Source organism: Odontesthes bonariensis, chromosome 14, assembly GCF_027942865.1.
Source record: "Odontesthes bonariensis isolate fOdoBon6 chromosome 14, fOdoBon6.hap1, whole genome shotgun sequence".
In the NCBI taxonomy this organism is placed as follows: Eukaryota; Metazoa; Chordata; class Actinopteri; order Atheriniformes; family Atherinopsidae; genus Odontesthes; species Odontesthes bonariensis.
The window spans coordinates 3,007,060-3,023,552 of NC_134519.1; the positions used below are offsets into that span (position 1 = coordinate 3,007,060).

The 16,493-nt window shown below is 42.9% G+C and overlaps 1 protein-coding gene across 2 annotated transcripts in view; it reads left to right on the forward strand.

Annotated features, from left to right (window-relative positions):
- Positions 1-236: 236 nt before the first annotated feature.
- Positions 237-16,493, forward strand: part of LOC142398549 (CYFIP-related Rac1 interactor B-like) — a 31,020-nt gene continuing 14,763 nt past the window's right edge. The window contains exon 1 of one of the 2 annotated variants that reach the window (XM_075482590.1): positions 237-406. The gene's annotated coding sequence lies outside the window, so the exon portion shown is untranslated. Of the gene's footprint in view, positions 407-489; positions 940-16,493 lie in introns of those variants that run through there. The other variant, XM_075482591.1, reaches the window with a different exon arrangement.

Genomic DNA, 16,493 nt, shown 5'->3' on the forward strand with positions numbered 1-16,493 from the left:
ATTAAATCTGTTAATAAAAACCTCCAACTTTCACATTTCATGCTGCAGCTCGCTCCCAAACCAGCCGGGACAGAGCTGTGCAGCTCCTCTCTCCTCCTCAGACCTTATCTCGGACCCTCCTGGTCCCTGGTCCCGTCTCCCGGCCGCAGGTCGGCAGGTCAGCAGGTTCCCTCCGTCGGCCGACCCCAGGTTGCCGCTGCAGCTGATTGGCTGCCGGCTCAGTTCCTCCTGAGGAAATCACTCCTTTTATAGTTAACGGAGCCTCGCGCGGCCGCTTTTCCGGGTTCACGCGCACCCAGCATGTAGAGGAGGCGGCCCGCCGGGAGACACCTGGACCACCGCGGACACACCGGAGCGCGTGCACACGCCATCGATCCACCCACTTATCGATCAGCGATCAGCGAAGGTGAGGAGCCGGGGGAAGGGGGTTGTGTTCCGGGGAGCGGGGGCCGCTGGGCCCCGCAGGGCACCGCGGGGAGGAGTGGGTGAGCTCCGGGGTGGATCCGCTCAGATCGGACATGTCGGGTCCTGCAGCCTCAGGAAAACTTCAGGGTTCTGCTCTCAGGTCGCTTTGTTCAGACCTTTGGTGCCGGGCCTGAGCAGCACCGGAGCCGCCGGCAGCACCGGAGCCGCCGGCAGCACCGGAGCCGCCGGCAGGCCACTTCCGCTCAGCAGGCGTCAGCAGCCGGGGAGCTGGTTCCTGAGCAGCGTTCATTTTGGGAGGCGCTCCGCTGCGCTTCTGTGTTGATACCCCGGGAGGAGGGGGTCCACAAACCGATGCCCCGGCCCAGATAGGGACGAGTGTCCGGACCGCATCTGGCCCACATCTGGCCCTCAGGGACGTTGATCAGCACGATTCTTTCTGCCTGAAAACAGCCGCGGATCCTCCAGATGTGGCGCACATCTGACCCGCACAAACATCTGTCGGAACCGAGCCAGGTGTGCGCGCGCCATCTGGCACCACTCGCCTGGTTTTAATATAGTGGCTGATCGGTGTTCCTCATTAACTGGTGATAAAATGTTTCAGTTTTATGATGAAATTCCGACTTTAAAACACGATACGAGACACTAAATGTTGTTTTTTTACTGGACTTTATGTCTATGAGAGTCAAACCAGACTTTTTAAGTCATATTTAAGAAGATAAATAACATTAAAAGAAGATGAAAAGTGAAGATTATCTGATATAACTGAGATTTTATGACTTTTAACTGACTTTTAAGATGAAATTCTGACTTTAAAACACGATACGAGAGACTAAATGTTGTTTTTAACTGGACTTTATGTCCAAGAGAGTCAAACTAGACTTTTTGAGTCATATTTAAGAAGATAAATAACATTAAAAGAAGATGAAAAGTGAAGATTATCTGATAAAAATGAGATTTATAAGAACTTTTAATTGACTTTTAAGTTGAAATGATGAATCAAATGTTTGGTTTTAAGCCAAAAATGATTAAATATTGACACATTAAGGCTGAATTATAACTTTCATTTCAAATTTATAAGATAGTAATGACAATCAGTGGCATCAGTGTTAGAGAAAATGATCTTTTTATGTCACTTTTAAGAAGCTTTAACTGTAAATTTGAGAAGTTATTTGAGTTTTTAGGTCGATAGCAGGAGTTTAAATAAGAACTTTGAATGAGCTGAATGACGTGTGAAGTGATGGATTTAAGATCAGGAGCTTTAAAGCAAAGCATCATTACTTTAGAATCTAAATTCTTTTTTTTTTTAAGTATTGTTTGGGGCTTTTTATGCCTTTAATGATAGGACAGTTGGAGAGAGACAGGAAGCGGGGGGCAGAGAGAGGGGGAAGACATGCAGCAAAGGGCCGCTCGGTGCGGGAGTCGACCCGGGGCCAGCTGCAGCGAGGACTGTAGCCTCTGTACATGGGGCGCCTGCTCAGCCCACTACGCCACCGACCGCCCCCAGAATCTAAATTCTTAGCTGAAATCTGGGATTAAAGTCAGCATTAATGGGAGTTTGGGACTTTCAGAGTGACTTTAAACAGACTTTAAGCTGGAGACGGTTGGATTTTCTGTGGAATCCCACTGAATCTGTGAGCTGGATGCAGAGCAGCATTAAACCTGCTTCCCAGGCAGAGAGCAGAGCAAAGTTTGTGAAGAGAAACTGCTGAAGGATGAAAGTTAAGATTCAGCTCGAGCTGTCGGTTCTTTGGGTTCAGCAACCAGAACCAGAACCGGGATCTGAAGCATCAGCACTCAGTGAAAGCTGTTCCTGCTGAATCCCAGAGAGACAGATGAAGTTAATAAAAGTTTCTCTGAATTAAATGAGAAACCGAATCATAAAAATATTTAAAATGTAAATTAAATGAATATTTCTGCTTTAATTTTCAGCTTTATTCTTTAAACTTTGTGTTAATACACCAAATGATTTACTTTATGATTTAATTTATGATTTAATTGATTTATTTCTACGTTTATTCTTTTGTTTCTTTATTTAAACACAAAAACATGAAATAACACATTAAAATCATGAAAAAAGTTTTACAAAAACTTAAATCTGTAATTTATTCATTAGTTTGAACCTTTTTTTAACAGATATGAGCCCAAAAAAAATTATTTTTACCGACCGAAGTTCTTTAGTCTGACTCTGAGAAACATTTGAGCATTTCCTGATCTTTTCCTGATCTCTTCCTGATCTCTTCCTGATCTTTTCCTGATCTCTTCCTGATCTTTTCCTGATTTTTCCTGATCTTTTCCTAAACTTTTCCAAAACTTTCCTGATCTTTTCCTGATCTTTTCCTGATTTGCTGAACTTGTCGATGATTCTCTGAAGGAGTTTGGCCCAAAGCGGTGAGCCCCGACCCATCCTTGTTGGAGAGGCTGAACCTTTGGTGGATGTTGCTGTTATACCCAATCCTGTCAGCAGGTAACCTGCTAACGTAAGGTAACCAGGCAACCAGGTAACCTGCTAACGTAAGGTAACCAGGTAACCAGGTAACCTGCTGGTTGGAGAAGCTTCCAGAACGCTGTTCCTTTAGATTCTGGAAACTTTCTGTCTCTCTGGGACTCCAGAACAACTTTCACTGAGTGCTGCTGCAGCAGGTTCTCCGTTTGTTTCTACATACGTTTGGTTCTACGTTTGGTTCTCCGTTTGTTTCTACATACGTTTGGTTCTACGTACGTTTGGTTCTACGTACGTTTGGTTCTACGTACGTTTGGTTCTACGTACGTTTGGTTCTACATTTGGTTCTACGTACGTTTGGTTCTACGTACGTTTGGTTCTACGTTTGGTTCTACGTACGTTTGGTTCTACATACGTTTGGTTCTACGTACGTTTGGTTCTACGTTTGGTTCCACGTTTGGTTCTATGTTTGGTTCTGCGTTTGGTTCTACGTATGTTTGGTTCTACGTACGTTTGGTTCTACGTACGTTTGGTTCTACGTACGTTTGGTTCTACGTTTGGTTCCACGTTTGGTTCTATGTTTGGTTCTGCGTTTGGTTCTACGTACGTTTGGTTCTACGTACATTTGGTTCTACGTACATTTGGTTCTACGTTTGGTTCTGCGTTTGGTTCTACGTACGTTTGGTTCTACGTACGTTTGGTTCTACGTTTGGTTCTACGTACGTTTGGTTCTACGTACGTTTGGTTCTACGTACGTTTGGTTCTACGTACGTTTGGTTCTACGTATGTTTGGTTCTACGTTTGGTTCTGCGTTTGGTTCTACGTACGTTTGGTTCTACGTTTGGTTCTACGTACGTTTGGTTCTACGTATGTTTGGTTCTACGTTTGGTTCTACGTATGTTTGGTTCTACGTTTGGTTCTACGTTTGGTTCTACGTACGTTTGGTTCTACGTTTGGTTGTACGTACGTTTGGTTCTACGTTTGGTTCTACGTACGTTTGGTTCTACGTACGTTTGGTTCTATGTACGTTTGGTTCTACGTACGTTTGGTTCTACATTTGGTTCTATGTTTGGTTCTGCGTACGTTTGGTTCTACGTACGTTTGGTTCTACGTACGTTTGGTTCTACATTTGGTTCTACGTACGTTTGGTTCTACGTTTGGTTCTGCGTACGTTTGGTTCTACGTTTGGTTCTACGTACGTTTGGTTCTACGTTTGGTTCTACGTACATTTGGTTCTACGTTTGGTTCTGCGTTTGGTTCTACGTACGTTTGGTTCTACGTACGTTTGGTTCTACGTACGTTTGGTTCTACGTTTGGTTCTACGTACGTTTGGTTCTACGTACGTTTGGTTCTACGTATGTTTGGTTCTACGTTTGGTTCTACGTATGTTTGGTTCTACGTTTGGTTCTACGTTTGGTTCTACGTTTGGTTCTATGTTTGGTTCTACGTTTGGTTCTACGTACGTTTGGTTCTACGTTTGGTTCTATGTTTGGTTCTACGTACGTTTGGTTCTACGTTTGGTTCTACGTACGTTTGGTTCTACGTTTGGTTCTGCGTACGTTTGGTTCTACGTTTGGTTCTACTTTTGGTACTACGTACGTTTGGTTCTACGTACGTTTGGTTCTACGTACGTTTGGTTCTACGTACGTTTGGTTCTACGTTTGGTTCTACGTTTGGTTCCACGTTTGGTTCTACGTACATTTGGTTCTACGTACATTTGGTTCTACGTTTGGTTCTGCGTTTGGTTCTACGTACGTTTGGTTCTACGTTTGGTTCTACGTACGTTTGGTTCTACGTTTGGTTCTGCGTTTGGTTCTACGTACGTTTGGTTCTACGTTTGGTTCTACGTACGTTTGGTTCTACGTTTGGTTCTACGTTTGGTTCTACGTACGTTTGGTTCTACGTTTGGTTCTACGTACGTTTGGTTCTACGTTTGGTTCTACGTCTGGTTCTACGTACGTTTGGTTCTACGTTTGGTTCTACGTTTGGTTCTACGTACGTTTGGTTCTACGTTTGGTTCTACGTCTGGTTCTACGTACGTTTGGTTCTACGTTTGGTTCTATGTTTGGTTCTACTTTTGGTTCTACGTACGTTTGGTTCTACGTACGTTTGGTTCTACGTACGTTTGGTTCTACGTTTGGTTCTGCGTTTGGTTCTACGTACGTTTGGTTCTACTTTTGGTTCTACGTACGTTTGGCTCTACGTTTGGTTCTACGTCTGGTTCTACGTACGTTTGGTTCTACGTTTGGTTCTACGTTTGGTTCTACGTTTGGTTCCACGTTTGGTTCTATGTTTGGTTCTGCGTTTGGTTCTACGTACGTTTGGTTCTACGTACATTTGGTTCTACGTTTGGTTCTGCGTTTGGTTCTACGTACGTTTGGTTCTACGTACGTTTGGTTCTACGTACATTTGGTTCTACGTACGTTTGATTCTACGTTTGGTTCTACGTTTGGTTCTACGTACATTTGGTTCTACGTTTGGTTCTGCGTTTGGTTCTACGTACGTTTGGTTCTACGTACGTTTGGTTCTACGTACGTTTGGTTCTACGTACGTTTGGTTCTACGTTTGGTTCTACGTACGTTTGGTTCTACGTACGTTTGGTTCTACGTATGTTTGGTTCTACGTTTGGTTCTACGTATGTTTGGTTCTACGTTTGGTTCTACGTTTGGTTCTACGTTTGGTTCTATGTTTGGTTCTACGTTTGGTTCTACGTACGTTTGGTTCTACGTTTGGTTCTATGTTTGGTTCTACGTACGTTTGGTTCTACGTTTGGTTCTACGTACGTTTGGTTCTACGTACGTTTGGTTCTACGTTTGGTTCTACGTTTGGTTCTGCGTTTGGTTCTACGTACGTTTGGTTCTACGTACGTTTGGTTCTACGTTTGGTTCTACGTACGTTTGGTTCTACGTTTGGTTCTGCGTACGTTTGGTTCTACGTTTGGTTCTACTTTTGGTACTACGTACGTTTGGTTCTACGTACGTTTGGTTCTACGTACGTTTGGTTCTACGTACGTTTGGTTCTACGTTTGGTTCTACGTTTGGTTCCACGTTTGGTTCTACGTACATTTGGTTCTACGTACATTTGGTTCTACGTTTGGTTCTGCGTTTGGTTCTACGTACGTTTGGTTCTACGTTTGGTTCTACGTTTGGTTCTGCGTTTGGTTCTACGTACGTTTGGTTCTACGTTTGGTTCTACGTACGTTTGGTTCTACGTTTGGTTCTACGTACGTTTGGTTCTACGTTTGGTTCTACGTACGTTTGGTTCTACGTTTGGTTCTACGTCTGGTTCTACGTACGTTTGGTTCTACGTTTGGTTCTACGTTTGGTTCTACGTACGTTTGGTTCTACGTTTGGTTCTACGTCTGGTTCTACGTACGTTTGGTTCTACGTTTGGTTCTACGTTTGGTTCTACTTTTGGTTCTACGTACGTTTGGTTCTACGTACGTTTGGTTCTACGTTTGGTTCTGCGTTTGGTTCTACGTACGTTTGGTTCTACTTTTGGTTCTACGTACGTTTGGTTCTACGTTTGGTTCTGCGTTTAGTTCTAAGCAGAGATGTATAGTAACGAAGTAGAACTACTTCACTACTCTACTTAAGTACTAAAATGCTGTATCTACTCTACTGGAGTATTATTTTTTCTCCTACTTCCACTTTTACTTCAGTACATATTTTCAATGAGTTTAGTACTTTTACTCCGATACATTTTTTATGTGCTGCATCGTTACTCGTTATTATAAACGTGTTAGGAATCATTCCAAACCCCACAGTCGCTCTAGTTCAAGTCTAACGTCCCTTTTGGAGTTTATGGTTGCTATAACAACCGTTGCATCCAATTTTACTGTGGCGCGAAGTTATACATGACGTAGATCTAATGTGTGCAAACTGAAGGGTGAGAAGACCGCTCGTGCTGCTCTCTGCTCAGCCTCTTTCGCTCTGCTGCCTGCCTGCTTTGTTTGAACCAAAGAAGGAAGAACCAGAAACACCTTCAACTTCGAGTGATCGTGGTGGTGGCGGTGAGGAAGAAGAACACCCCTGGCCCTACTTACTAGTCTCTGTTTTCATTCGCCGGAGTGAAAGACAAATCATACAAAATACTTTTACTTTTACTTTCAGTACTTGAGTAGTAATTTTAAAAATAAACTACTTGCAATACTTAAGTACAAAACATGTTTAATACTTTAGTACTTCCACTTAAGTACGGTGCTTAAAGAGCACTTCTACTTCTACTCAAGTCTGAAGTCGCTAGTACTTTATACATGTAGGTTTCTAAGTTTGGTTCTACGTACGTTTGGTTTTACGTACGTTTGGTTCTACGATTCGGTTCAGATTCGCCAACGTTAGTCCGGAGCAGATCGAAAACGCGACATTCATTCATAGTTATTGCATGTTGGTAGTATTTCCTCCCTTTGGTGAAATATTCACTTTGCAAGTTGCCCTGTTGTCGTCTTTTTTAGGGATGTGGAACCAAACTTTCGAGCGTTTGTACCGCTTGGGCGCCATGTTTACTGTTGGCTGCTGGCTGTGCCGGACGGTGAAAGTGAACTGAACAAAGCGTACTTTAAACGACGGGCCCTGTTTCTGAGGTGCTGGCTGACGTTTAAAGTGCATTAAAAGCGTTTGGTTCTACGTACGTTTGGTTCTACGTACGTTTGGTTCTACGTATGTTTGGTTCTACGTTTGGTTCTGCGTTTGGTTCTACGTACGTTTGGTTCTACGTTTGGTTCTACGTACGTTTGGTTCTACGTATGTTTGGTTCTACGTTTGGTTCTACGTATGTTTGGTTCTACGTTTGGTTCTACGTTTGGTTCTACGTACGTTTGGTTCTACGTTTGGTTCTACGTACGTTTGGTTCTACGTTTGGTTCTACGTACGTTTGGTTCTACGTACGTTTGGTTCTATGTACGTTTGGTTCTACGTACGTTTGGTTCTACATTTGGTTCTATGTACGTTTGGTTCTACGTACGTTTGGTTCTACGTACGTTTGGTTCTACATTTGGTTCTACGTACGTTTGGTTCTACGTTTGGTTCTACGTTTGGTTCTACGTTTGGTTCTGCGTACGTTTGGTTCTACGTACGTTTGGTTCTACGTACGTTTGGTTCTACATTTGGTTCTACGTACGTTTGGTTCTACGTTTGGTTCTGCGTACGTTTGGTTCTACGTTTGGTTCTACGTACGTTTGGTTCTACGTACGTTTGGTTCTACGTTTGGTTCTACGTACGTTTGGTTCTACGTACGTTTGGTTCTACGTACGTTTGGTTCTACGTACGTTTGGTTCTACGTTTGGTTCCACGTTTGGTTCTATGTTTGGTTCTGCGTTTGGTTCTACGTACGTTTGGTTCTACGTACATTTGGTTCTACGTTTGGTTCTGCGTTTGGTTCTACGTGCGTTTGGTTCTACGTACGTTTGGTTCTACGTACGTTTGATTCTACGTTTGGTTCTACGTTTGGTTCTACGTACATTTGGTTCTACGTTTGGTTCTGCGTTTGGTTCTACGTACGTTTGGTTCTACGTACGTTTGGTTCTACGTACGTTTAGTTCTACGTACGTTTGGTTCTACGTTTGGTTCTACGTACGTTTGGTTCTACGTACGTTTGGTTCTACGTATGTTTGGTTCTACGTTTGGTTCTACGTATGTTTGGTTCTACGTTTGGTTCTACGTTTGGTTCTACGTACGTTTGGTTCTACGTTTGGTTCTACGTACGTTTGGTTCTACGTTTGGTTCTACGTACGTTTGGTTCTACGTACGTTTGGTTCTACGTTTGGTTCTACGTTTGGTTCTGCGTTTGGTTCTACGTACGTTTGGTTCTACGTACGTTTGGTTCTACGTTTGGTTCTACGTTTGGTTCTACGTACGTTTGGTTCTACGTACGTTTGGTTCTACGTTTGGTTCTACGTACGTTTGGTTCTACGTTTGGTTCTGCGTACGTTTGGTTCTACGTTTGGTTCTACTTTTGGTACTACGTACGTTTGGTTCTACGTACGTTTGGTTCTACGTACGTTTGGTTCTACGTACGTTTGGTTCTACGTTTGGTTCTACGTTTGGTTCCACGTTTGGTTCTACGTACATTTGGTTCTACGTACATTTGGTTCTACGTTTGGTTCTGCGTTTGGTTCTACGTACGTTTGGTTCTACGTTTGGTTCTACGTACGTTTGGTTCTACGTTTGGTTCTGCGTTTGGTTCTACGTACGTTTGGTTCTACGTTTGGTTCTACGTACGTTTGGTTCTACGTTTGGTTCTACGTTTGGTTCTACGTACGTTTGGTTCTACGTTTGGTTCTACGTACGTTTGGTTCTACGTTTGGTTCTACGTCTGGTTCTACGTACGTTTGGTTCTACGTTTGGTTCTACGTTTGGTTCTACGTACGTTTGGTTCTACGTTTGGTTCTACGTCTGGTTCTACGTACGTTTGGTTCTACGTTTGGTTCTATGTTTGGTTCTACTTTTGGTTCTACGTACGTTTGGTTCTACGTACGTTTGGTTCTACGTACGTTTGGTTCTACGTTTGGTTCTGCGTTTGGTTCTACGTACGTTTGGTTCTACTTTTGGTTCTACGTACGTTTGGCTCTACGTTTGGTTCTACGTCTGGTTCTACGTACGTTTGGTTCTACGTTTGGTTCTACGTTTGGTTCTACGTTTGGTTCCACGTTTGGTTCTATGTTTGGTTCTGCGTTTGGTTCTACGTACGTTTGGTTCTACGTACATTTGGTTCTACGTTTGGTTCTGCGTTTGGTTCTACGTACGTTTGGTTCTACGTACGTTTGGTTCTACGTACATTTGGTTCTACGTACGTTTGATTCTACGTTTGGTTCTACGTTTGGTTCTACGTACATTTGGTTCTACGTTTGGTTCTGCGTTTGGTTCTACGTACGTTTGGTTCTACGTACGTTTGGTTCTACGTACGTTTGGTTCTACGTACGTTTGGTTCTACGTTTGGTTCTACGTACGTTTGGTTCTACGTACGTTTGGTTCTACGTATGTTTGGTTCTACGTTTGGTTCTACGTATGTTTGGTTCTACGTTTGGTTCTACGTTTGGTTCTACGTTTGGTTCTATGTTTGGTTCTACGTTTGGTTCTACGTACGTTTGGTTCTACGTTTGGTTCTATGTTTGGTTCTACGTACGTTTGGTTCTACGTTTGGTTCTACGTACGTTTGGTTCTACGTACGTTTGGTTCTACGTTTGGTTCTACGTTTGGTTCTGCGTTTGGTTCTACGTACGTTTGGTTCTACGTACGTTTGGTTCTACGTTTGGTTCTACGTACGTTTGGTTCTACGTTTGGTTCTGCGTACGTTTGGTTCTACGTTTGGTTCTACTTTTGGTACTACGTACGTTTGGTTCTACGTACGTTTGGTTCTACGTACGTTTGGTTCTACGTACGTTTGGTTCTACGTTTGGTTCTACGTTTGGTTCCACGTTTGGTTCTACGTACATTTGGTTCTACGTACATTTGGTTCTACGTTTGGTTCTGCGTTTGGTTCTACGTACGTTTGGTTCTACGTTTGGTTCTACGTTTGGTTCTGCGTTTGGTTCTACGTACGTTTGGTTCTACGTTTGGTTCTACGTACGTTTGGTTCTACGTTTGGTTCTACGTACGTTTGGTTCTACGTTTGGTTCTACGTACGTTTGGTTCTACGTTTGGTTCTACGTCTGGTTCTACGTACGTTTGGTTCTACGTTTGGTTCTACGTTTGGTTCTACGTACGTTTGGTTCTACGTTTGGTTCTACGTCTGGTTCTACGTACGTTTGGTTCTACGTTTGGTTCTACGTTTGGTTCTACTTTTGGTTCTACGTACGTTTGGTTCTACGTACGTTTGGTTCTACGTTTGGTTCTGCGTTTGGTTCTACGTACGTTTGGTTCTACTTTTGGTTCTACGTACGTTTGGTTCTACGTTTGGTTCTGCGTTTAGTTCTAAGCAGAGATGTATAGTAACGAAGTAGAACTACTTCACTACTCTACTTAAGTACTAAAATGCTGTATCTACTCTACTGGAGTATTATTTTTTCTCCTACTTCCACTTTTACTTCAGTACATATTTTCAATGAGTTTAGTACTTTTACTCCGATACATTTTTTATGTGCTGCATCGTTACTCGTTATTATAAACGTGTTAGGAATCATTCCAAACCCCACAGTCGCTCTAGTTCAAGTCTAACGTCCCTTTTGGAGTTTATGGTTGCTATAACAACCGTTGCATCCAATTTTACTGTGGCGCGAAGTTATACATGACGTAGATCTAATGTGTGCAAACTGAAGGGTGAGAAGACCGCTCGTGCTGCTCTCTGCTCAGCCTCTTTCGCTCTGCTGCCTGCCTGCTTTGTTTGAACCAAAGAAGGAAGAACCAGAAACACCTTCAACTTCGAGTGATCGTGGTGGTGGCGGTGAGGAAGAAGAACACCCCTGGCCCTACTTACTAGTCTCTGTTTTCATTCGCCGGAGTGAAAGACAAATCATACAAAATACTTTTACTTTTACTTTCAGTACTTGAGTAGTAATTTTAAAAATAAACTACTTGCAATACTTAAGTACAAAACATGTTTAATACTTTAGTACTTCCACTTAAGTACGGTGCTTAAAGAGCACTTCTACTTCTACTCAAGTCTGAAGTCGCTAGTACTTTATACATGTAGGTTTCTAAGTTTGGTTCTACGTACGTTTGGTTTTACGTACGTTTGGTTCTACGATTCGGTTCAGATTCGCCAACGTTAGTCCGGAGCAGATCGAAAACGCGACATTCATTCATAGTTATTGCATGTTGGTAGTATTTCCTCCCTTTGGTGAAATATTCACTTTGCAAGTTGCCCTGTTGTCGTCTTTTTTAGGGATGTGGAACCAAACTTTCGAGCGTTTGTACCGCTTGGGCGCCATGTTTACTGTTGGCTGCTGGCTGTGCCGGACGGTGAAAGTGAACTGAACAAAGCGTACTTTAAACGACGGGCCCTGTTTCTGAGGTGCTGGCTGACGTTTAAAGTGCATTAAAAGCGTTTGGTTCTACGTACGTTTGGTTCTACGTACGTTTGGTTCTACGTACGTTTGGTTCTACGTACGTTTGGTTCTACGTACGTTTGGTTCTACGTTTGGTTCTGTGTACGTTTGGTTCTACGTTTGGTTCTACGTACGTTTGGTTCTACGTACGTTTGGTTCTACATTTGGTTCTACGTACGTTTGGTTCTACGTACGTTTGGTTCTACGTTTTGTTCTACGTACGTTTGGTTCTACGTACGTTTGGTTCTACGTACGTTTGGTTCTACGTACGTTTGGTTCTACGTTTGGTTCCACGTTTGGTTCTATGTTTGGTTCTGCGTTTGGTTCTACGTACGTTTGGTTCTACGTACGTTTGGTTCTACGTACGTTTGGTTCTACGTACGTTTGGTTCTACGTTTGGTTCCACGTTTGGTTCTATGTTTGGTTCTGCGTTTGGTTCTACGTACGTTTGGTTCTACGTACATTTGGTTCTACGTACATTTGGTTCTACGTTTGGTTCTGCGTTTGGTTCTACGTACGTTTGGTTCTACGTACGTTTGGTTCTACGTTTGGTTGTACGTACGTTTGGTTGTACGTACGTTTGGTTCTACGTTTGGTTCTACGTACGTTTGGTTCTACGTACGTTTGGTTCTACGTACGTTTGGTTCTACGTATGTTTGGTTCTACGTTTGGTTCTGCGTTTGGTTCTACGTACGTTTGGTTCTACGTTTGGTTCTACGTACGTTTGGTTCTACGTATGTTTGGTTCTACGTTTGGTTCTACGTATGTTTGGTTCTACGTTTGGTTCTACGTTTGGTTCTACGTACGTTTGGTTCTACGTTTGGTTCTACGTACGTTTGGTTCTACGTTTGGTTCTACGTACGTTTGGTTCTACGTACGTTTGGTTCTATGTACGTTTGGTTCTACGTACGTTTGGTTCTACATTTGGTTCTATGTACGTTTGGTTCTACGTACGTTTGGTTCTACGTACGTTTGGTTCTACATTTGGTTCTACGTACGTTTGGTTCTACGTTTGGTTCTACGTTTGGTTCTACGTTTGGTTCTGCGTACGTTTGGTTCTACGTACGTTTGGTTCTACGTACGTTTGGTTCTACATTTGGTTCTACGTACGTTTGGTTCTACGTTTGGTTCTGCGTACGTTTGGTTCTACGTTTGGTTCTACGTACGTTTGGTTCTACGTACGTTTGGTTCTACGTTTGGTTCTACGTACGTTTGGTTCTACGTACGTTTGGTTCTACGTACGTTTGGTTCTACGTACGTTTGGTTCTACGTTTGGTTCCACGTTTGGTTCTATGTTTGGTTCTGCGTTTGGTTCTACGTACGTTTGGTTCTACGTACATTTGGTTCTACGTTTGGTTCTGCGTTTGGTTCTACGTACGTTTGGTTCTACGTACGTTTGGTTCTACGTACGTTTGATTCTACGTTTGGTTCTACGTTTGGTTCTACGTACATTTGGTTCTACGTTTGGTTCTGCGTTTGGTTCTACGTACGTTTGGTTCTACGTACGTTTGGTTCTACGTACGTTTAGTTCTACGTACGTTTGGTTCTACGTTTGGTTCTACGTACGTTTGGTTCTACGTACGTTTGGTTCTACGTATGTTTGGTTCTACGTTTGGTTCTACGTATGTTTGGTTCTACGTTTGGTTCTACGTTTGGTTCTACGTACGTTTGGTTCTACGTTTGGTTCTACGTACGTTTGGTTCTACGTTTGGTTCTACGTACGTTTGGTTCTACGTACGTTTGGTTCTACGTTTGGTTCTACGTTTGGTTCTGCGTTTGGTTCTACGTACGTTTGGTTCTACGTACGTTTGGTTCTACGTTTGGTTCTACGTTTGGTTCTACGTACGTTTGGTTCTACGTACGTTTGGTTCTACGTTTGGTTCTACGTACGTTTGGTTCTACGTTTGGTTCTGCGTACGTTTGGTTCTACGTTTGGTTCTACTTTTGGTACTACGTACGTTTGGTTCTACGTACGTTTGGTTCTACGTACGTTTGGTTCTACGTACGTTTGGTTCTACGTTTGGTTCTACGTTTGGTTCCACGTTTGGTTCTACGTACATTTGGTTCTACGTACATTTGGTTCTACGTTTGGTTCTGCGTTTGGTTCTACGTACGTTTGGTTCTACGTTTGGTTCTACGTACGTTTGGTTCTACGTTTGGTTCTGCGTTTGGTTCTACGTACGTTTGGTTCTACGTTTGGTTCTACGTACGTTTGGTTCTACGTTTGGTTCTACGTTTGGTTCTACGTACGTTTGGTTCTACGTTTGGTTCTACGTACGTTTGGTTCTACGTTTGGTTCTACGTCTGGTTCTACGTACGTTTGGTTCTACGTTTGGTTCTACGTTTGGTTCTACGTACGTTTGGTTCTACGTTTGGTTCTACGTCTGGTTCTACGTACGTTTGGTTCTACGTTTGGTTCTATGTTTGGTTCTACTTTTGGTTCTACGTACGTTTGGTTCTACGTACGTTTGGTTCTACGTACGTTTGGTTCTACGTTTGGTTCTGCGTTTGGTTCTACGTACGTTTGGTTCTACTTTTGGTTCTACGTACGTTTGGCTCTACGTTTGGTTCTACGTCTGGTTCTACGTACGTTTGGTTCTACGTTTGGTTCTACGTTTGGTTCTACTTTTGGTTCTACGTACGTTTGGTTCTACGTTTGGTTCTGCGTTTGGTTCTACGTACGTTTGGTTCTACTTTTGGTTCTACGTACGTTTGGTTCTACGTTTGGTTCTACGTACGTTTGGTTCTACGTTTGGTTCTACTTTTGGTACTACGTACGTTTGGTTCTACGTTTGGTTCTACGTACGTTTGGTTCTACGTTTGGTACTACGTACGTTTGGTTCTACGTTTGGTTCTACGTACGTTTGGTTCTGCGTTTGGTTCTAAGCAGAGATGTATAGTAACGAAGTAGAACTACTTCACTACTCTACTTAAGTACTAAAATGCTGTATCTACTCTACTGGAGTATCATTTTTTCTCCTACTTCCACTTTTACTTCAGTACATATTTTCAATGAGTTTAGTACTTTTACTCCGATACATTTTTTATGTGCTGCATCGTTACTCGTTATTATAAACGTGTTAGGAATCATTCCAAACCCCACAGTCGCTCTAGTTCAAGTCTAACGTCCCTTTTGGAGTTTATGGTTGCTATAACAACCGTTGCATCCAATTTTACTGTGGCGCGAAGTTATACATGACGTAGATCTAATGTGTGCAAACTGAAGGGTGAGAAGACCGCTCGTGCTGCTCTCTGCTCGGCCTCTTTCGCTGTGCTGCCTGCCTGCTTTGTTTGAACCAAAGAAGGAAGAACCAGAAACACCTTCAACTTCGAGTGATCGTGGTGGTGGCGGTGAGGAAGAAGAACACCCCTGGCCCTACTTACTAGTCTCTGTTTTCATTCGCCGGAGTGAAAGACAAATCATACAAAATACTTTTACTTTTACTTTCAGTACTTGAGTAGTAATTTTAAAAATAAACTACTTGCAATACTTAAGTACAAAACATGTTTAATACTTTAGTACTTCCACTTAAGTACGGTGCTTAAAGAGCACTTCTACTTCTACTCAAGTCTGAAGTCGCTAGTACTTTATACATGTAGGTTTCTAAGTTTGGTTCTACGTACGTTTGGTTTTACGTACGTTTGGTTCTACGATTCGGTTCAGATTCGCCAACGTTAGTCCGGAGCAGATCGAAAACGCGACATTCATTCATAGTTATTGCATGTTGGTAGTATTTCCTCCCTTTGGTGAAATATTCACTTTGCAAGTTGCCCTGTTGTCGTCTTTTTTAGGGATGTGGAACCAAACTTTCGAGCGTTTGTACCGCTTGGGCGCCATGTTTACTGTTGGCTGCTGGCTGTGCCGGACGGTGAAAGTGAACTGAACAAAGCGTACTTTAAACGACGGGCCCTGTTTCTGAGGTGCTGGCTGACGTTTAAAGTGCATTAAAAGCATGAAATGAAGGGTTTCAGATGGCAGCTCTGCAGCTGGGTTACAGAAGCCATCTGCACCTTAACCTGCTGAAAGCTCGGCTGTTTCTGAGCCGACGAGTCGCAGAACGGGCCGGTTCGGCCTTACTTTCTGCTACCCGATCCAGGCTGAGTCGGCTCTACTTCCTCTCTTTTAAATTTAGGCCAAACTTTCAGAGACTTCATCACTTCCTCTTTCTTCTGCGCTGCTTCCAGCTGGAGCTGCAGCCGGCCGCTCTGCAGAGCAACTCTGGGTTTTCCAGTTTCCTCACAGTGTTCACAGCCAGCAGTGGTCCTGGCTAGATTTACGCGCTGGGCGAACCGCGGTACAAAAAGATACCACATGTAGCTTACAAAATGCCATGTCAGTGTATATTATAAGTTATTTAAGTTATTTAATTTAGCATATAGCTCATAACAATAAAAATAATCCACAGTCAGGACTTCTTGTTGAGTTGCAAACACAAACCAGACCAGGTTGCCTTTGGGTGAAATTAGCTGCATGACATGATGCCTCAATTCTGATTCTAGTTCAGCAAAACTAAAAATCAAATACAGTCGTGGCTAATAGCAACATGTTAGCAAGAGGCTAACAGATAGCCTACGTCACTGATAGAAATCTGCATCCCTTTATCTTCTGCCCGTTTCTCCTCTTCTTCTCTTCTTCTCTTTCTA